The sequence below is a fragment of the Balaenoptera physalus genome (assembly GCF_965194825.1).
Source record: "Balaenoptera physalus genome assembly, chromosome: 16".
In the NCBI taxonomy this organism is placed as follows: domain Eukaryota; kingdom Metazoa; phylum Chordata; class Mammalia; order Artiodactyla; family Balaenopteridae; genus Balaenoptera; species Balaenoptera physalus.
In genome coordinates, this window is record NC_138898.1 from 1,627,886 (window position 1) to 1,649,920 (window position 22,035).

Here is a 22,035-nt window from a genome sequence, read left to right on the forward strand (position 1 = left end):
GTGCAGGCGATTCACAAACACGGTATCTTCTTCGTTTTGCCCAGTGGAAACTAGGCACTGCTATGGAGAATCAATCCACACGAGAGGGCGGCGAGGAGGCCAGGCCTGGAGGGGAGGGCCTCTCCCGGGTGGGGGGCCCCCCGGGGGCAGAGAGGGCAGGGCATCCTCGCTCCCCCTCAGTTTGCCCCCCACCTGACCCCCCCTCAGAAGCCTTGCTGCTGCATGACCCGCCGGTCCGCACCCCGCTGAGTGGCCTCTGACCCTGTGGGCCCCGCCCCCAACCGGCCACACCCCTGTGGAGGGGACCGCGGGGCGGGCGGGAGCCGAAGCCTCTTTTCCAGCACGTCTGTTGTGCCCTCAGAGAACGATCCATGAAGACAGTGCTTCAGGAAAGGGCTTTCTTTTTTAAAATCAGCTCTTCCTGGTCAGCTGCTTCCTTTTCTAACTCTAGAGAAAAACACGGAAAAATAAGCTTGTGCTGGACATCTTCGCTGGCCTCCGGGGCCCCTCCTCCAGCCCCGCAGCAAGCGCTCCCTCCCGGCCTCTTCAGGGGACACCAGCCAGGGCGCCCTGCCCCTGCCAGGTCCGCACAAGGTGCCTGGCCCCCCACAGGGCCCCCCAGCTCTCTTCAAGGCGCCCATGCCGACCGCGCTGCCCCGAGCTCCCAGGACCCGGCTCCAAACGCAGTGTCCACCGCCACGTACATGAAGACCTGCATTCAAGTCTTACAAACCCATCTTTACATTTTCTTAGAAAAGCAGACCCAGCCACTGAGGAATAAGTGACCGGCTAAGGGACCTGGGGGTTAATCTCCACCGTCAACTCACTAGAGACTCGAATTGCGTGTTTACTTCTCTTTCTCAGTAAAAAACAGGCAAGGCAACCTAGATGTGATCTTCACAAAGAAAGAAAAGCTCACCAATAATGTGAAGATTCTAAAGCTACTTTTGCGGTTAAATATCAATTCTGAATTTAAATTGTTCAAAATAATATAAATTTTATTTAGTAATTTAAAAATACATTAGCAAGCATCAACCAGATAGAAGATAAATAAAGAAACAGAGGACTTGAACAACACAATCAACCAACTAGATCTAACAGACGTATCCAGAACGCCACCCAACAACAGAACACACCTTCTTCTCAAGTACACATGGGACGTTCTCCAGGATAGACCATATGTTAGGCCACAGATTACTTCTCAAGAGATTTTAAATGACAGATATACAAAGCATCTTCTCTGACCATAAGAGAATGAGTTAGAAATCAGTAACAGGTACTATGTATAAAACAGACAACTGATGGGAACATACTGTATAGAACCTGGAACTCTACCTAATGCACTGTGGTAACCTAAATGGGAGTGAAGTCCAAAAGGGAGGGGATATCTGTATGTGTATAGCTGAATCATTTTGTTATGCAGTGGAGGCTAATACAACATTGTAAAGCAACCATACTGCAATAAAAATTAATTTAAAAAAAAATCCGTAACAGAAGGAAAAATGGAAAATTCACAAAATTCTGGAAACTAAGTAACATTCTCTTGGGAATTCCCTGGTGGTCCAGTGGTTAGGACTCGGGCTTTCACTCCCGGGGGCCCGGGTTCAATCCCCAGTCAGGGAACTAAGATCCCACAAGCCTCACGGCACGGCCAAAACAAAACAAAACAAAAAATTCTCTTAAAAAACCAATAGATCAAAGAAAAAAGTTACAAGTGAAATTAGGAAATCTTTAGAAACAAATGAAAATAAAAACACAACACACCAAAATTTACGGGATGCAGTGACAGCAGTGCTAAGGGGAAAATTTATAGCTACCATCACTTACATTAAAAAAATAAGGACTTTCCTGGTGGCGCAGTGGTTGAGAATCTGCCTGCCAATTCAGGGGACACGGGTTCGAGCCCTGGTCTGGGAAGATCCCACATGCCGCGGAGCAACTAGGCCCATGAGCCACAATTGCTGAGCCTGCGCGTCTGGAGCCTGTGCTCCGCAACAAGAGAGGCCGCGACAGTGAGAGGCCCGTGCACCACGATGATGAGTGGCCCCCGCTTGCCGCAACTAGAGAAAGCCCTCGCACAGAAACGAAGACCCAACACAGCCATAAATAAATAAATAAATAAAATTACAAAAAAAAAAAAAATAAGGACTTTCCTGGTGGCACAATGGTTAGGAATCCGCCTGCCGATGCAGGGGACACGGGTTTGAGCCCTGGTCCGGGAAGATCCTACATGCCGCGGAACAACTAAGCCCGTGTGCCACAACTACTGAGCCTGCGCTCTAGAGCCCGCGAGCCACAACTACTGAGCCCGCATGCCTAGAGCCCATGCTCCGCAACAAGAGAAGCCACCACAATGAGAAGCCCGCACACCACAACGAAGAGTGGCCCCCGCTCGCCGCAACTAGAGAAAGTGCGTGCACAGCAGTGAAGACCCAACACAGTCAAATAAATTAATTAATTTTTAAAAAATACCTCATTTTCTAAAAAATAAAAACAAAAACAATTCCGTTTACAATACCATCTAAAACAATAAAGTACTTAGGAATTAACCAAGGAGGTTAAAGACTGTACAATGAAAGCTATAAAACATTACCAAAAGAAATTAAAGACATAAGCAAATGGAAACACATCCCATGTGACCTGGAAGACTGAATATTAAGATGTCAACACTTACTCAGCCATAAAAAAGGAACAAAACTGGGTCATTTGTAGAGATATGGATGGACCCAGAGTCTGTCATACAGAGTGAAGTAAGTCAGAAAGAAAAAAACAAATATTGGATATTAACGCATATACGTGGAATCTAGAAAAGCGGTACAGATGAACCTATTTGCAGGGCAGGAACAGAGACACAGACGTAGAAAATGGACGTGTGCACATGGGAGCGGGGGTGGGACTAACTGGGAGATTAGGATTGACATACACACACTACCCTGTGTAACACGGATAGCTAGTGGGAACCTGCTGTATAGCACAGGGAGCTCAGCTCGGTGCTGTGTGACAACCTAGATGGGTGGGATGGGGGGGTGGGAGGGAGGCCCAAGAGGGAGGGGATATATGTATACATATAGCTGATTCATTCACTTCGTTGCACAGCAGAAACTAACACAGCATTGTAAAGCAGCTGTACTCCAATTAAAATAAAAAGAAAAAAAAGATGTCAGTACTACAAAAAGCAATCTACAGATTCAATACAACCCCTATCAAACCCCAATGATGTTTTTTGCAGAGAGAGAAAAATCCATTCTAAAATTCATATGGAATCTTGACCCTGAATAGCGAAAACAATCTTGAAGAAAGGAGAACAAAGCCAGAAGACTCACACTTCCTGATTTCAAAACTTACTGCAAAACTACAGTAATCAAAACAATGTGGTACTGGCACAAAGACCAATGGAAAAGAAGAGGGAGCCCAGAAATAAACCCTCACATATACCATCAAGTGATTTGTGACAGGTGTGCCAAGACCATTCAAGAAGGAAAGGGCTGTGTCTTCAACAAATGGTGCTGGGAATCTGGATATCCACATGCAAAAGAATGAAGTGGGACCCTATCTTACACCATATACAAAAATTAACTCTAAATGGATCAAGGACCTAAATGTAAGATCTAAAACTAAAAAACTCTTAGAGGAAAACATATGGCAAAACCTTTACAACTTTGGATTTGGCAATGATTTCTTGGATAAGACACCAAAGGCAGAGACAATTAAAGAAAAATTAGACAAACTGGACTTTATGAAAAATTTAAAAATCTGTGCGTCAGACACTATCAACAGAGTACAGAGGCAACCCCAGAATGGGAGAAAATATTCGCAAATCATACATCTGACAACAGATTAGTATCCTGAATATATAGAGAACTCCTAACACTCAATAACAAAAAACAAACGAGCTGATTCAAAAATGGGCAAAAGACTTGAATAGACATTTCACCAAAGAACATATATACAAATGGCCAATAAGCACATGAAAAGATGCTCAACTCACTAAACATCATGGAAATGCAAATCAAAGCTATAATGAGATACAATCTCACACCCATTAGGATGGCTACTATCAAAAAAAAAAAAAACCACAGAAAATAACAAGTCTTGGTGAGGATATGTAGAAACAGGAACCCTTGTGCACCGCTGGTAAGAATGTAAAATGGTACAGCTGCTGTGGGAAACGGTAGGGCAGTTCCTCAAAAAATTAAAAACAGAATTACCATGTGATCCAGCAATTCCACTTCTGGGTATATACCCAAAAGAATTGAAAGCAAGGTCTCGAAGGGATATTTGCACACCAAAGTTCACAGCAGCATTATTCGCAATAGCTAAAACATGGAAGCAACCCAAGTGTCCATCCACAAACAAAAGGAGAAGCAAAATGTGGTCTAGACATACAGTAGAATATTATTCAGCCTTAAAAAGGAAGGAGATCCTGTACTATGCTACAGCATAGATGAACCTTGAGGGCATTTTGACCAGTGAGATAAGCCAGACACAGAAAGACAAATATTGTGTGATTCCACTTATCTGAGGTCCCTGGAGGAGTCAAATTCATAGAGGCAGGAAGTAGAAGGTGGTTGTCAGGGGCTGGGGGAGGGGGTGGGGACTTGGTGTTTAATGGGTAAAGGGTTTCCCTTTTACAAGATGAAAAGAGCGAGGGGGATGGACGGTGGTGATGGCTGTATTTACAACCACTGAACTGCACACTTAAACATGGCCAAGATGGTAATTTTTATGCTATGTGTATTTTACCACAATTTTTAAAAAAATATATTTTCTCACTTTATTTTATCTTTATTTATTTATTTATTTTTGGCTGCGTTGGGTCTTCGTTGCTGCGCGCGGGCTTCCTCTAGCTGCGGCGAGCGGGGGCTGCTCTTTGTTGCAGTGCGCAGGCTTCTCCTTGCGGTGGCTTCTCTTGTTGTGGAGCACGGGCTCTAGGCACATGGGCTTCAGGAGTTGTGGCTCGCGGGCTCTAGAGCGCAGGCTCAGTAGTTGTGGCGCACAGGCTTAGTTGCCCTGTGGCATGTGGGATCTTCCTGGACCAGGTATCGAACCCGTGTCCCCTGCATTGGCAGGCGGATTCTTAACCACTGCGCCACCAGGGAAGTCCCCAATTTTTTAAATTGGAAAAAAAATATGTTAGCAAGTAGGACAAACAAGAAATGAACAATTATGCACAGAGCTCCACGCTCTGGGTGCCAAGCTTACGCAGCAGTACTCTGCAAAGGAAAAGTTCCACTGGGAACTTTGATACATTCTCAAATGACAGACTCTCGCTAAGAAGGGCCCAAACCCCATCCAACACTCCAACCTCAGGGTATGTTTCTCCTCCTAACGGTTCAATGTAATGCAGCATAAACTTTGCAGCCCATTTCCACCAGGAAAGGCAACTGGCCAAGTGAGATCAGGGAGCTGCAGAGCTATGAGGGCAGTGGCTCAGGGCGGGAGGCGGGTTTGGAAACTGAGGAACAGGGCGTGGAAGAACTGGCCAGGAGACCCGCAGAGAAGACCCCACAAAGCCTGGTCCCACCCCCTTCCCCCACAGAGGTCACACTCAGAGGGCGGTCACAGAGCAGGTGCCCCCAAAGAACTGCAGGTGAGACACGGCCAGGGCCTCAGCCAAGGGGCAAGCTTCACTAACCGGACACTTGCTCAACCCACCGGATGCAGAAACAGAAAAGAAAACGTTCTGGGTTTCCATCAAGAACGAGTCAGAAACAGAAGCAAGCGAGCAGCAGCCTTCAAGAGCACGGTCCATCCGTAAGGCTCTCACTGCCCCACAGCTCTTAAGGTCAAGGCCAAACCCGTCCCAGAAGCAGGCAGGCCCGTGCACAGTGCAGACAGCAGCGGCGTGCCACGGGCCAGTGACAGAACAAACCAAAGGCACTGGCGCCTCCCCACGGGCCTCTCCTCCCAGGGAGCGGCCCGGGGCAGGGACCAACCCGGCCACGCCGCCTGAGGCTGGCCTGTCAGACCCCAGAAAGATGCTATGGTGTGACGCGTAATGCTACCAGAGCGCGCAGGCTGGGGTGCCCACCAAGAACGTGGAACCAGTGTCACTTCTGAGCGTGAAAACCACAGAGTTTAACACGCAATGGACACACTTATCATCAGGAGGAATTAAGAACTGAAGGATGGGGATGGGAAAATTAAGCTGGGAAAAGTGAAGCCGAGGCTGCTAGGTGATGGGAACACACCCTGAGGACAGCGCCGGCCTGCGGAGGCTCTCCCAACCCGGCCGGCCCGAGACAGGCTCGAGGCCTGGGGCCACCAGCAGCCCTGGGGCCTCCAGGAGGCCTCACCCTCTCCACGGGGCAGTGCCACTGAGGGTGGACGGTGCTGCCTGGCCACACCACCTCCATGGTCACTGACTGTTTCAGTGTTTCAGTTTTGAGATGCCCACTTTGCAAAGGAAGCCCCCCTGGACGCCTAATGACCCCTCTTCTAGACACCCCACCATGCCACGGTGCCCGCTTTCTTTCTTTTGCAAAACAACAAAACTTACTGGAAACAAACACTCAACCTGTACAGATTCCAGAGCCGCGTTGCAGAACCTCCGGCCGTGCTGGAAACGCTCGGATCTGCTCTGCCCAGGGCAGTGGCCACTGGCCACGGGTGACCTTGAGCACTTGAACCACGTGGAGAGGAAGCCAACGTTTCTTTCTCTGTGATGCGACCCGGCTGAATTTCTTCCACTTCAACGGCCCACCTGGCAGGTGGTGTCCATCCTGGACAGAGCGCTCTAGGGCCTCACTGGGCTGGCACACCACGGGGGCCCTAGGAAAGCTCCAGTGGCCCCACCAGGCAGAGGGAGGAGCGTGGGAAGGAGGCGGCAGGCAGAGCCAGCAGTGCTTGGCCTCCGTGCACACGTCCAGGCGGCGGCAGCAGGGCTGGCCTGGTCTCCGCAGCCTTCCACAGCCAGCCACGGATGGAGTGCAGAGAAGGGCATCAGGCCAAGCCTGCCCTGTATCCTTAGTCCCAAAGCCACCCTGGCTTTCTCACCTTGTACTCACTGAATGTGCATTTTGCTAGCTGCTGAAGAAAGATCAGGCCTTCACAATCCTGTGGCTGTAAAAGCTTAGGGGTGGAATCAAATAAATGCCCCGACTCTATTCCAGCAAAGCCTCTTGAAAGGGTGGCCATCCTCCGCAGAGCGCCCGCGCACACGTGTCTTGGTGACCACGGGGAGGAATCGAGTGGCCTTTTGGACACCGGCTCCTGATGCTCGACCAGAAGCCGGTTCAGCCCAGGTGTGCACGAGGTGCCATCAGAGCGCCATTTTCAGGGCAAAACCGGTCAACGTGTGTTTTCTGTCAGTGTAGCTTTAACAGCACCAGCCTTTTGCAGGGCTGCGTGATCTTCATCACAAAATCAGCTGCCTGATGCTTCAGGGAACCTAAAGCTTCTTCCCTGAGGGTGGGTGCCAGCGTGGGGGGCCGGGGCAGCCTGGCCCCAGAAGGCCTCCCGTCTCATCCACGCCGGCGAGCAGGTTACAGTCAGCACACGGACTGGCCAACGTGCTCAGGGGTTCAGGCAAGAAGCGGAAAGTTTCCAGACCTGAGGAAGGTAAAGGAACCTCCCTGCTGTGTAAACAACTGCATTCATCGCCCACTGTTTACCCTACTCCACCCCAACCGGGAGGCCTTGAAGGGCAGGCACAGGGCAACCAGCCCGGCCCGAGGAGTGGCCACGGGAGCCACACTTCCAGCTGGGACTCGGCAGGAGCCTGGAGCCCCACCCACACCCTCGCCCACGACAGAGTCCCTCCAGTCCCGTGCCGCGCCCCCGCCCCAAGCAACTGCTTCCTATGCAGCAGTGAGCACAGAAGACATAGCACGCACGTCGAGGAAAACGCTTTTACAATCCAGCACAGGGCACGGCAAACAAGCACTGCATGAGATGAATGGATGTTCTTTGGTGCAGACGCGTTTGTCGGAACCAACCTCATCATTCTGGAACCCAGAGTAAAGCAGAGTGGTTTGAAGGCAGCCCGGGGAGTGGGTGAGAGAGCTCTGAACAGGGAGCCCGTCCATAGCCTCTGGGGCCATGTTCACAGAAAACCACAAGAGCGGCAGCCACAGCAGAGGCAGCGCGCTGAGAGCCGCGGAGAAGGCAGACCACTGAAGTGCCCCTCCCCACGGCTTGGCCACCTCTGCTGAGGACCAAGGGCGCGGACGCAGTGGGGCAGGATGCTTCAGGTGCCACCTCCATCACAGGGCAGGGTCCAGTTTGACATCCTCGCCCTTTCGCCTCCTTCCCTCTCCTGTTCCAGGTCCTTCCCGTCAGCTCTCGCCCAAGTAGGACCTGCTGGGCCCCTGACCGGTTTCACCCTGCTGAGAAATATATCATCCGGCGTCGCGCCTGCCCCCGTCACCCCTAACCGTGCTTCCCGAGCACTAGCGGGGTGGGTGTTTAAACCCACGTCAGGGAAGTCCACGAATTTCTAACCACCAACCGCCCCCCCACAAAAAAGAGAAGCAAATAAAAAGCGAAAAATTGCAAAATTCTGTTTGTGTTCATTTTTCCCCAGGAAATGAGTTCCCCAGGACTCAGACTCTTCATTCGGTTCTCAAAGGAGGGGGTCCCTGACGCAAAACAGGTTAGCACCCCGCGGTGGGACCCAAGCTCTGGCAAGCACACCAGCCACGCTGGAATCACGGGAGTGTGCCCCCCCCCCCCCACACACGGCCCTGGGACTCCCGCCTAGAAGCCTGGATCCAGGAGATGCGGGGCTGGGCCTCGAGCCTACGCTTTTTACAGAGTTCCGCAGGTTTTTCTGGTGAGAAGCCTCAGCGCTGAACCCACAGCGCCCTACCTCTGAGACAGACCCCAGGGCAGCGCTCTGGAGCTGCCCCCGCCCCGGGACCCCCCTACCCTCTCCCTCGTGTGTTAGAACACACCCCACGGTTAAAGTTCCTTTAGCACACAGGCACTGGTGCCTCACTGGTGCCAAGTCCGGGGCAGGATGGCTCTAGTTCTCGCCCCTCGCGTGTCCAACAGGGCGCCCCGCGCCCCGGTTCACATCTGTCACCGCTAGAATTCTTCGTGGTGCTCCTGTTCACCCTCAAAGTTTCACAGTTTGGCCATCAAATCACATGCTTACCTGGTTTAAAGCGACAGCGGAAGTCAATTTCCAGCCAAGCATGGTGGTACAGGCGCCAGGTCACAGCTGATCTTTTCTCACAATCAGCCTTTCGTTTGTTCAGTAAAACACACAGCCTCCCCTGCCCCCATGGCGACCATCGTCTTTCCTAGAACCTGGATTCAGGACGACTTCCCTACAAGACCATTCCTCACGCCAGGCTCTCCCCCAAGAACCCGCGTCCTGCCTGGAACAGGTGCTTCCCTGGGCACTTGTTAAGGCCGGTGGTCCCGCCCCTCTGGTAAAGGTACGAGCTCAGAGGTCAGACAGGTCTGCCCAACCCAAAGCCACACAGACCATTCCCTCTGCTGATGTGACCCCGGCGCCCAGCGCTGCGGAGGCTTCCTGAACAGACAGGGAGGCTGTGTGTGTGTAGGGGGGCTTGGTGCCCAGGAGAGTGCCAGGCCCTGTAAACCCTCAACAGTGTGCACCTTCCCACCAGGCTCCCAGGCTACAGGGCCAGGGCCGAGCCAGCCAGCACTGACGTGGGAGTTTGTGTCTCAAAAGAAATCCTGCAAGAATTCCACTGATGAAATGAAAAAGCAAAGAAAGACACACACAAACATCAGGCAGAAGTCTCCAGACCTCCATGTTTCTCAAACACAGTCCCTTCTGAAGGCTGACCTCCACTGTTTAGCTCATTGCAGAGATTACAGTATTTGCACCACCGGGAGATCCAGCTGAAAGATGGAGATGCTTTGAAATTCTGCCCAATGACCCTGAGTTCTTTTCTGAACTTGGAAGGAAAAGGAAATAAGCGCCACAAAGTTCATGGCCACGTCGAAGTGACCATTTCATTACATGTTTGTTAAGGGGAGCTGCAGGGCTGGGCCGATACTCCACACACGCTTCCAGCCAGAGTGTGATACGGCTGCAACGCCAACGCCTGGGATTTATCAGCAAAAACACTTTGACTGCAGCAGAGACACAAATTAATCACTGTACATGGAAACTGCATTTAAAGTGCCAAACTAGAACCTAAAATATTAAAAATTCTTAGGATTTAAGTATTTGTAAATAATCAATAGTGTTCAAATACTAACTTCCTTCCAGTCTCAAGAAGCTATCGTTCAACCTTAAAGCGCACCAAGTTTCAGGAATTAAACCTCGCCCCGCTGTCTGCGTGCCGTCCTGAGTCCTCAGGAGAGGAACTGCACGGGTCCAGGGGTCTTTTTATAAGACAACCCCACTTGAATAGTCATAACTTAGAAGTGTTACTGTAGCTCATTTCAGTAGAACTGCAAACCTACCTACCAAAGATTTCCTTAGCTTCACTTCTGCACTGCATTTGTTTGTCGGTGTCAGTGTTGGGTGGGGTCAATTTCAGTGCTCTCAGGTCTGGGACAGAAGGTCTACTCAGCACCTATTACAATACCAGAGCCTCTCAGGTTACATTTTCACATATATTCCTGGCAATAACCCACTTTACAGGCCAACACCCTTGAGGCAAGAGCAGATAAGTAACTTTCCTCCCATCAAAGTTAGACAGCGATGGGGTCAAAACCTGAGAGCCCCAGGCCACCTCCGGAAAGATTCTTAAACTCTCAAGTGGAACACGTTAGCCACCTGAGGACCGTCATCACAGCTTTCGCTCAAAGATGCAAGCCCTGCACACCTTATATCTGCCAGAGCCAAACTCCTAGGAAAAGATACGGCCTTGGCTTTTCACAGGAATACTAAGGAAATCATTTGAAGATAGTATAAGAATACATAAAACGTTTCCAAAATTTCGCCACCAAAAAAAGAATTGTCACTTTCGCAATTAGCTGAATATAACAAGATTTTAAAAGTCGACCTAGTTTTAAGTACATATCCAAGACTCATTTGCTAGCATTTCCTGGAAGGCACGGATAAGAGGCATTAAGACGAAGGTCAAGTGGCACTTTTCAAACACTGAAATAACACTGCTCATCAAAATGTTAAACCAGAGCTGACCCCTCTGAATGCACATGGGAGGAGAAAGGAAAGCCCTAAGTACATGGTTTACGGCTTTAAGTTCACCACATTAAGTTCGCTCAGAAATGAATTCAAAATCACAACCTCGTGCTTTACAGTGTGTCTATCCATCATCACCCCTCCTCCGCCAACTCGCCCTTTTCACACCGTGAACATCAACGACTTCCCTACTAACCGGGGAATGGGGCAGCAGGTGGGGTATTTCAGCAAAATCTTGGATAGCCAGATAGAGAATTACTACTTTATTTTAGAAAAAATAAAATGGTTTTATAAACATTCATGCTCACCCAAAATGAAAATCTATCAGTTATGTGTGCTGCAAAAAACAAAGTTCTGACACACAGTAATGCAGCACAACTAAATGTTCCACAGAAAAATGCTGAGGGGACCTTGTAAATGAAAATGTTGGTTTTGAAAGGCAGAAGAGAGAGGTATTTAAGGGCATAGACTCTGGAGCCAGACTGCCTGGGTTCAAATCCCTGCTCCATAACTAACTACTGTGTGATTTAGAATAAGTTACTTAACCTCTCTGTTCCTCAGCTTCCTCATGAATAGACAAAGGATAATGGAACTAAGAACAAGTCTTGTAGTTTGTTGTGAAAACCACATGAATAAAGTGAATATAATGTGCTTATAGCAGTCCTGGAACAACACTTGTCATGTATTACTGTCATCTTAGATAAGAGCTGTTATTAACAGAAGGACAGGTGAGGCAAACGGGAAAGGTAAATTCTAAGGAGATTCAGCCATCCATGTACTAAATGACAGCACCCTGCCAGGCGCTGTGCTGGACAAGGGGGAAGTGCAGCCTATAAGGTTCCCGTCCTCATCAAGGGGGATGGGAACGAACAATTTGGAGCACCTACCACATGCCAGGGACTGCCGGAGACAAGCATTTCGTCTGCTGCTCTTATGGCCCTGCCAGGTAAACGGCACACGTCGCAGAGGAAGGAACTGAGGCCAGGAGAGATGGGAAGACACTGCCAAGCGCACAAAGTCAGGACGGGCCTTCGCTCTGCCACCAGGGCAAGGAGCCACGAGGACGGGGGTCCCACGACACCTCTGCTCTCCAGCTCCAGTGGATGGAGAGGTCCCACAGCTTGCAGCCAGGCATGCAGCGGGCATCCCAGAAATGTCTGTTGAACTGAACTGAGTGAGACCACGTCTCCAGATGTGCACGGGCAGCCCCAGAAAAGGGACTAGTGCAAAAGCTGCTGACTGCTGGTCCAGAGCTTGTCCTAGACTGACCCGTCAGGATAAAAACCCCAGGGACAGGAACACAGCTTCCTGGGAGGTGACCCTCACACTCAAGAGGGCCAGGGACATCGTAACACCACCTGGCTGCTTCTCCCAGAAAAACCCGGGAAGACTGATTGGTGATTACCCAACAGTCTTGTTCTGGGCTTATAAAGTCTCAAGATTTATTCTGCTGATTACTGGAATGTAACTGGAAACAGAAGGAAGCTTTTAAAATCAATTACAAATCTAACTGATCTAACATATGTGTTAGGTAAAGAGCTCTCCCCAGCAGGTACAGTCTGCTAAGGTTGACAAAAACAAAATGAAGAGCAGGGGAAGGGGTGGACACGAGCACAACACCTTGCAGGGTCGAGACAAACCCACAGGTGGTCGCCCGGGCAGGGGAGCCGGGGGAGGGCTGCACCGCGAGCGGGGACACGGACTCTTCACCCTGGGCCCTTCCTGACTGGTTGACCGCGGGCGCCGGCTACCTTAGACACAAGGGAAAGTCGAGGGTCCCAGCGCCCCTGCCCAGCGCGCCCTCCGACTCATCCCTGCCGCTGAGAGGGGCTGGCGGGTGCCCGGGCCAGCTCTCCAGCCGACTTCCGGGTGCGGTGTCCGGCAGTGCGGCCCCGGGGCCGCAGTTGCCCGGCGACGCGGGGTCTGGGCGGCCGCCCGGTACCCAGGCCCGCCGCCCCCGCCGCCGGCCGCCAACTTTCCTCCCAAGTTTCCTCCGGGCCGGGACGCGGCCGGCGGGCGGGCGGGCGAGCGGCGGGGGGCCGGCCGGGCCGGGGCCGGGGTCGGGGCCTGGCCGGCGCGCGGGGGGCACGGGACTCCGGCTCCACTCGTCCCGGCCCGGCCTCCCCGCCGCCCGCAGCCCAGGCCCGCCCGCCCGATGCCGGGCGCCGTTCCCAGGCGACGCGGGGTCGGGGTCCCGGCCGGGTCACTCACCTGGACCGCGATCCCTCCAGCGCCGACCGAGCTCCGCTGCCCACCCCGCCCCCGCCCCGCAGGCCCGCGACCCACTGACACCAAGGCGGAAGTGCGGCCGGCTGCCCAGTCGACTGACAGCCGGCGCCCGCCACTCGCTGCGCCCGGCGCCGTCGCGTCGGCCGCCGCCCGCCCAATCAGCGCCCGGCCCGAGGGCCGAGCCGGGAGGCGGGACCATGCTAATAGCGCCGCCGGAGCGGCCCCGCCCTCCGCCCCTCGGGAGTCCGGCCCACGCGGAGGAGTGACGACTCCGGTAACCAATCAAGGAAGGGAGAGGCGGGGATATGCAGATATTGACCCGAAAGGGGCGGGCAGGTGGGAGGAAGGGGCGTGGCTGGCTGAGCTGAGTTTACAAACAACGAGTCGGGTGTCCCGGGTGCGGGTGCTCGGCGCGCTGAGGCATCTGCGCCTGCCGCTCCCAACCCCCGGGGACGGGCGGAGGCGGGAGTCACCCTCCTAAAAATGCCTTCCTCAGCTCAAGCATCTTTCAGGGCTTCCCACCGTCCACCCTCCGTGCCGTGCCTTTCACCACTCACCAAAACCCGGCGCCAGTGTACCCTCCGGCTGCATCCCTGACCGTTCACTCCCTTGTTTAAAACCTTTGGGGGCTCTTACTGAGCCGTAGTGACGCCATGGTTAAGCCCAGAAGCTCTGGAGTCAGACCCGAGCTTGCATCCTTACCAGCTGTGTGGCCGTGGGCAAGTAAACTAACCTCTTTGAGCCTATGAGTACCAAGGTTTTCCTTTGCAAACCAGGTTTCTCCCACCCAATCCCATCTAAATCTTGAGTCTGGTTTGGGGTGGGTGGAGTAACATGAATCAGGCTGGCTGCTGAGAGTCACAGCGAGTGGTTCAGGGGTGAGCAGGTGACCCTGTCCTGGCCAGTGAAGGTCAGCCCTGGGACTTTTGCTGGGGGTCAGAGAGCTCAGGCCAGAGGGAAAGCTGAGGTCAAACGTCTCTCCCATCTGCCCACAGACCTCCACAGAGCTGGGCTAGGTGACAGAAAGATGTATCGATAAATCTGGGGCTACTGATGGGCATCTTGTCACCACGAGGGGAGGGGGCACCTGGGAATGAAACCAACCCAGAGGAAAGCAAGAGCAAATACCCCTGGGTCACCTGGAACCAGCTGCACCCTCAGCAAGCTCTATCCTAGACTTTTCAGTAATGTGAGTGACCACGTTTTCCTTTCTGCTTAAGCCGGTTCGAGGTGGTACCAAAGAATCACTGGGACCCTGGAGCCACAAGAGTGCTGATAGACCACCCCTGATCATATAGCACTTTCTGAGGCTCCTGCCCCTCACTGCGTCTTCCACAAAGCTGGCCCCCGTTGGGCCTCTGCACTCCCTCCTCAGAACCTTTCCTCATTGCCAGCGGGGGTGCGGGGGACTGGACTGTGGCCGCCTCTGCAGCCCCCGTGCAGCTGAAGGCGCCTCCTGTAAACAGCGGGGCAGAAGCACGTGCGGCAGGGCTGTGGCCCAGGCTGCATCTCTGGGCCCAGAAAGCCAGTCATCCCCATGCCAGGGTCTGGCCCCAGCTCACTGGTGGACCCACTGTCAGCGGGAGCCAGGAGACGTGCAGGGACTGAGAAGGAGCTCTCCCAGCCACTGTTGGAGAGAAAAGCCGGGAGGGAGGCGGGGCCAGGCCTCGGAAACAAAGGCATTGCCATGGTTACCTCTGAAGAAACTGACACCGGCTGGAGAGGGAAGGGTGCAGCGTGCAGTCTCCCAAGCCAGGACAAGGACAAGGCCGGTTGCCACGGAGACGCTCCACAGCGTCCCTCGTGCGCCTGGCCTGAGTCCAGCACAGGCCCCTCACTCTGACAAGCCTCTTAAGACTCTGAGCCCCATGCACCAGCCCAGCTCTCGGCCATGAACTCCAGGCGTGAGTGCAGCATCAGAGAGCTCAGGCCAGAGGAGAGGTGGGGATGAATGAGGCTCCCACCTGCCCACGGATCACTGAGGGCTGAGCACGGCCATCTCTGCCCTGGCCTGAGGGGTAGGAGTGGGCTCTGATCCCAGATGGGTCCCGTGGCTGGGATGTCGGCTTATCCCCTTTAACCAGATGCAATAAACTGGGCTCCGAGGGTCAGCTGTTGCTTCCTCTTTCCTGGTCCCTGTGAACTGGGCAGGAATCGTCCTTCAGTTAGAGGCTGGAAGGAGGGTGCCTTGGGACCAAACAGGAGCATTTTTCATGACCTTCAGTAGGTCAGGAGGCCAAGTCCAGCAAAATTCTCCAGGAATGGGATGAAAGATGGGAGCAGAAAAGCAGACAAAGAGGGTTTGGGACCAGGCAATGACGATGACGACGGTGATAACAGCTGACATCAGCCAGTGCCCCATGGTTTACGTGCCTCACCCAGCTTCCTGTTTACAACCGCCAATCAAATAAATACTCCGTATCGTCATTCCCACTGTACAGATGAGCACACTGAGCCTCAGCAGGGGAAGTGACGCACCCAGGACCTGCAGTGAGGAAGTGGCCCAGACCCAGTGCGTTCCTGCCACCCAGCAGCCTGGCACAGCCCAGGAGCTTGACAGAAAGGCAGAGCCCTGCCCAGACCTCCCGGACCAGGATCTGCATCTGAAATAGGTGCCCAGGTGTTCCTGGGACCGGTGGAGGGGGATGTGCGGCTCATGGCCATGATATCAGCTGATCCCTGCCCCATGGTCGGGAGCGGGCAGGTCATCGCAGTGCCCCCTCCATCCTGAGCACTCGGGCCCCAGAGTCTGCTCAGGACCCCAGGGGTCCATCCGTGTGTGTGCTCTCAGAGTTTGAGAAGTGCTGGGCTAGTAGATAACTTTTGGGGTGACTGGCCTCACCAGAACTGCACCCAGATCAGGCCATCCTGGCAGTCATGTCTGCCTGTGACCGTCCCTCCACCCAGGCGAGGATGACGGGAGCCTCCCTGTCCCAACTCCTTCTGAATCAGCATCAGGTGACATCATGGCCCACAAGCCCCCTGGGCAGCAGCTGAGCCTGTGGCGCGAAGCTGGGAATCCTGGGCTCTGGAGGCCCCAGCCGCGTGGGAGCCACGTACCCTCACTTTGCCCTCAGGAGGCACGTTCACGTGCACCGCCCTCCTTCCTTCCGTTGCATCAGAAGGCACAGCAGAGACTATTGCTCGCCCTTCAGTGGTGAAACTGAGGCTCAGAGAGCAGAGGGGCTGGCCCAGGGTCACGCTGCAGAGTGGGCCAGCAGTGCGGTGCCAGCCCTGCCCTCGGCCTACTGCTCTTTTCCCGGCTTCACTCCTCCTTCCCCAGCAGCTTTCTGAACCTGGATGCGTCTCTGCATCTCAGTGTGCGGCCAGAGTTGCAGCAGAGCTGGGCATCCAAGGATGCCGGGTACCCGGCGTTGCTGGCCTGGTGTTTGCCCCTGGGGAGGCCCGGCCTGAGGCTCACTCCCCTCCCTGCCGCCACCAGGTCCATGGAGAGGACATTTCCCTGCTCCCTTCTGTGGAATGCTGGGGAATCTTCTATTTGGATGCAACCTGGGTGGGCAGAGGGCGGCTGGCCACTGAGGCGGGGTCCCGGCCCTCACGTGGCCCAAGCTGAGCCTTCCCCACACAGCTTTCAAGTCTCCTCTGCAATGTGACAGCGCTCGGCTTCCCTGCCGTCGGAGAAGAGTATTTTTAGTTTTGAACCCACCACGTGGAGAGAGACAAGTTATCAATAGCAGCGGCAAAGGGCTTTTTCTTTTTTTTCCTCATGGCTTTGGGACCTGAGCAATCTGCACCTATTAAATTCTGCCAAAAGAGAAAAAATGTATTCCTCTTATAAACTTTTTACCCCGCGCCTTCCTCACTGCTGCAGCTTTGCAAACCAACTCTTCCCGGGTGGATCCCACCCAACCCAGCAGCGCTCCGCCCCCAGCCCCCTAGCCTCTGCAGGAGACCACTCCGCCCCACGAAGGGACCACGGGAGCAAGCTGACCCACGGAAGCAGAAAGAGCAGGGTGGGGGCTGCAGCCCCGGAACAGGCAGGAATGAGGGGCCGAGGTGGGGTGGGGTGACTTCCATGCTCAGAGTAGATTGACACGGGCCCCGCTTTTAGCTTCAGTAGCAGCCCTAGCATTTATTGAGCACTTACTGTGTGCCCAGCCCTGGGCTGAGTACCTTTAGGTATATTGTCTCAGTTAAATGCCCTAATCACCCTCTGAAGAGTTTCCAAAATGAGGTGCCATGGAATCCCAAGGCCTTTCTGGCTGCTATTAGGTGTTTCTAGAGGAAAGGGTTCCACGGTCAAGCAGGTTTGGGAATGCTGTTTAAACTAAGCCAACAAGTGTCCCCCTTCTCAGGGCCCTTCCCACTCTGGTATATGTGGGATCCTCCAAGACACAGAAGGGCCTGCTGCAGACCCAGGATTTATTGGAACTGGACAACTTTTTCTTTTCCCTATGGAATGTCTTGTATGACTCTGAAGTGGCCTCCTACCTTGCCGGGGGGGACATTTAGGCCCACTTAGCTTCCTGCTTTTTAGGATTAGTTAGAGCTGCATACATGAAAAAACCCAGAATAACAGGCGTCAGCAAAACAGAAATGTCCTTCTTTCTCACATGGCACAAGCCCAGGCTGTCCAGGGTTGGCAGGGTACCCAGCTCCTACCCTATTGTTTTACTCTTCTAATACTAGCGTCCATCCTCAGTGTCACCTCACAACCCAAAATGGCTGCTGGTGCTCCAGCCATCACATGCATATTTGACCAGGAAGAAGGAGTGAGGGAAAGAACAAGAGCAGAGGTGCTGAGAGGTGCTGCCCCACCAGGTGAATCAGCTCCCTTTGAGAATCCGTCCCTGAAGATATACCAGACACTTCTGCTCACATCTCACTAGCCAAAACTTTATCCCATGCCACTCTCAGTGGAACAGTAGCATTTTAGCTGAGTGCATTTCCAGCCTGAATAAAACAGAGGGCCCAGGGAAGAAGATTATGTGTGGTTAGGCCTGACTGTGGTCCCCAGGCCTCCCCCAACGTCCTCTGGCAGGCCCAGAGATGCAGACACCTGGTGAGGCGTGGGCTCACAATAGCTGCCCAGAAAGAAGGGGCAGTGCCAGACGCAGAGCAGCGCTCTCAGCTCACAGCCTGTGTGCCTACTGTGTGCCCAGTGTGGTACCAGGCAGGGAGCCTCAGTATTGTCCCTGGACAGAAGGCTTGGTTTCTCTCTCCCTGGCTGTGCCTTGACTGCTGAGCACCTGCTGCCCTGCTGGCCCTGCGCTGGGTGCCAGGTGCTGTCATGAGCAAGCATATGGTTTCACAGGGGACCCCCAGGCAGGCAGGTCCTTCTCTCCCCACCCTTCCCAGGGGCCCACGTGCAGCGGGAGGGGTGTGGGCGCATCTGTGCGCAGGGGACCAGTGGGGCACTTGGGAGCGGGAGGAAGACAGCTCGGGCTGGGTTAAATTTAACTTGTCGGAGCTGCCGGCCCGGCCAGGGGAGCTGCCAGGCGTGGGGGTGGGAAGGGGCAAAGTTGAAACATGCCCAGGGAGCAGGGATGGGGGTGGCCCAAAGCAGTGTGATTCATTCCTCTTCCTGGGAGTGGTCTGGGCCAGCGGGGAGGGGCTGGCGGCAGCAGCGTCACCTCCATTCTGGGCAGAAGCGAGCTGGCTCCTGCGGTGGGTGGGGGGGGCCCTTGCATAAGAGAGATCCTGGCATTTGGGGTCTTTTTGAGGATAGGCGTGCTCCCCCCATCCCATCCCCGGAGAGGAAGGCAGGGAAGGGGAGAGGAGGGGGCAGCTAGCAATCTGTGCCAGGCGGTCACAGCGGGGTTGGGGGGTCTGCCCTGGAGGGTCCCACTTGGGGGGTGAGAGGTGGCCACAGTGGCGGGGACAGGGGTGCAGCCTGCAGTCGCGTGGGGCTCCGCGCTCGGTTTACTGCTCGGCTGTTGCCATCTTGCAATTCTTAATTTCTGAGGAGGGGCCCACATTCTTATCTTGCACTGGGACCCACAAATTCTGTAGCCGTCTGAGGAGGGGTCAGCGCAGGAATCGGGGCCCACGGGGCGCTGCCTCTCCGCTTCCCGGGCCGCAGGCTACGCATGCAGCCGGCCGGATGGCTCCGTCCCCTCCAGGTAGGGGGCAGACTGGGCCAATGGGCCAGGTTTGTTCTGGGCAAGAGGCAAAGGGGCTGATAAGAGGCCTTGTGCTGGGCGCTTGGCCAGCCCTGCCCCCGCCGAGGGAAGGCAGTCTGCCCAGGAGTCCCACGGCCCGGGGCTCGGGCCCTCAGGGCTGGTCCTCTCTGAGGCACCCCTGGAGACAGAGCTGGCCTGGCACCTCCACTCACTCGCCGGCCTCGGGAACGACACGCCTTCTGGGCTGCTAGCCGATCAGCACGTAGTAGGTGCTCGATGAACGCCCCTGGAGGCCAGCAAGAGGTGGGTGGGGGTGGGCTGGGGTGGGGGAGGAACCTGCAGCCCCACTCAAGTCCAGGCTCTGCCACTTGCTAACAGAGCATCTCTCTGAGCCTCAGGTTCCCCAGTGGTGGGGCCCTTGGAGGGTGCGGGCGTGGCCCCCCGTGACGAGCATCCAGTGGCTCTGCTCAGCATCCACCCCTGTCTTCTAGGAACAGCCCCAAATCCTCCTGTGGGGACCCCCACTCACAGGCTGACCCCACCTCTGACACGTGACTGGAACCTGGGACATCACTACCTCAACTTTGAGATAAGCAGTCAGGCCATGGGCTTGGGCAAGGGCCCCTGCATCTGCTGCCAGGGCTGTGAGCTGCGGGCTGTCAGCCTGGAGGGACCACACCAAGGGGAGTGGCTGCCTGAGAGGGGAGCAGGGCTGGGAGACACAGGCTGTGACAGGAGCAGTCGGGCTCCTGGATCCAGCCATGCCTGAAGGAGGTCCACCACCAGTGAACCGTCAGATGCATGCCCTGTTGAGCCAAGGTTTCCATGCCCACTTCTCCACATGTGGGGAGGATGGCTACCTATCAGGACAGGCCTCTGGACCCTTCTTCTGTCCATCAGGGCTTCCTACTGAAGAACCTTCCAGTGAACTTCGTTACTTGTTACATGAGCGTTTCCAGCTCTGCATGAATCAGCTGAACAAATTTAGAAAACGTGAGGGGATTATGCAATGCCAGGAAAAGGTGGACCCAAACTGAGGTCTGGCAGGGACATGGGGAAGTGGGCATGGGTGTCACTGGGGTAACCAGCACCCAGGGCCGTGGCAGAACCCAGGTGGCCCCGCTGTGCCCCTGCAGAAGGCAGGGCTCTGGTCAGGGACCGGGGGCAGGGACTTCATGGTTCTTAGTCACGGACCAGCGCTGCCACTTCCTGCTGGTGGCCTTAGGCCAGTCTTCCAGCACAACCACCTGGCCAGCGTGTCCTAAGAGAAGCAAACGGCTTCCCAAGCAAAGCTCCCCCAGCCCCCAGGGCGAGGCCCAAGAGGTGCTGCTCCCGGGACCCCAGCCTGCTGCCCCGCAGCCCCTCCATCTGCTGAGCTTGCCGCGCCCCCGCCCCCCAGCCTGGGGGCTGCCCACTTGTTTCCGTGTTGTGATTTCTAGCTGTGTGTGCCTGTGCAGCCGAGTGACTGAGATTTGTACCCAGGCCGGGGGCGGGGGGGCTACTCTAGAGCAATCTCTTGACCCCGGCCCTCGCCCAGGACCTGGTCCTACAGTCAGGGCCACCCACGGAGGGAGGGGACATTTCTATGACCTGACCTGTCCCTACAGGGTGGGAAGGAGGACGAGTGCCAGCTTCCTAGCTTCCTTCAGAAGCCCTACCCCTGGCTCAAGTCAGAAACACACCCACAGACACACATGTATGCACATGTGCACTCGGTCACACCCACACCCACACAAAGACTCATAGACACACAGCCAGGCCCACATGGACACACACACAGACACACTAAAAAACACAAGAGACACACATGTACAGAGACACATACACATACGTGCACACAGACACACACACACGCATACACATATGTACTTAACCACACATGCAGACACTCGTGCACACAGACACACCTTGGGAGTTGTCCCAGGCCCCCTCCTTCCTCCTCGAGGACTCGGGGGACGTCTTCATTAACTGGACCCTGTGCCCCAGCACGGAGACGGTCAGCTCTTTCGTTATTTTCCTGACAGACACAGGCCCCCCCCAAGGAGCCACCTGAATCCCGGGGGACTCAGGGGGTAAACAGAGGTGCAACTCTGGGGCCTGGCCTCTCCTGCAGGAGGCAGCTCCCAGAGTGGGCCCCTCTTTCCGACCCCCCAAAGCAGGGTGTCAGGGCCCCATGCAGGGTGAGGGCCCTGTGCGTTTGCCCAGGGCTGGCACCGTGCATGCATGGCACACACGCCTGCACACGCGTGCACACAAATGCTCACGCGTTCTCTGGACCCCAGCACAGAACACCACAGACAAGGTCGGGAGACCTGGAGTACCCCTGAGGGCTGGCAAGGGAGGGCGGCGTGGGGCAGGGGTGTGTTTGCTGGGAAGAGAGGGAGGTGGGCTGTGGTTCCAGGGCCGGCACTGGGCCTTGGGGACCCTGACGGGGTCTGGGGAGGGGGCTGTCGGCCTCTCAGCCTCACCGCCCGAGCAGAGCAGGGCAGCAGCCAGACAGGGGGCTCGTGCACAGGAGTCAGAGCCCCAAGGAGGCCCCCAGCATGCCCAGCCCAGCGGCCACCCCGTCCCCTGCCCCAGACAGATGACCCTCCCCACACTGTGACCTCAGCTGCTCCATGCACGAGGAGGGCATCTCTGGCCCGTGTATGG

At 55.0% G+C, this 22,035-nt stretch overlaps 2 protein-coding genes across 7 annotated transcripts in view; one reads left to right on the top strand and one right to left on the bottom strand.

Annotated features, from left to right (window-relative positions):
• OSBPL2 (oxysterol binding protein like 2) overlaps positions 1 to 13,393 on the bottom strand; it is a 41,888-nt gene extending 28,495 nt beyond the window's left edge. For 5 of the 6 annotated variants that reach the window (XM_082428866.1, XM_082428864.1, XM_082428863.1 and 2 more), the window contains exon 1: positions 13,283 to 13,393. The gene's annotated coding sequence lies outside the window, so the exon portion shown is untranslated. The remainder of the gene's footprint in view (positions 1 to 13,282) is intronic. The other variant, XM_082428865.1, reaches the window with a different exon arrangement.
• Positions 13,083 to 22,035, top strand: part of PSMA7 (proteasome 20S subunit alpha 7) — a 79,648-nt gene continuing 70,695 nt past the window's right edge. Inside the window, exon 1 of the mRNA XM_082428883.1 lies at positions 13,083 to 13,103. The gene's annotated coding sequence lies outside the window, so the exon portion shown is untranslated. The remainder of the gene's footprint in view (positions 13,104 to 22,035) is intronic.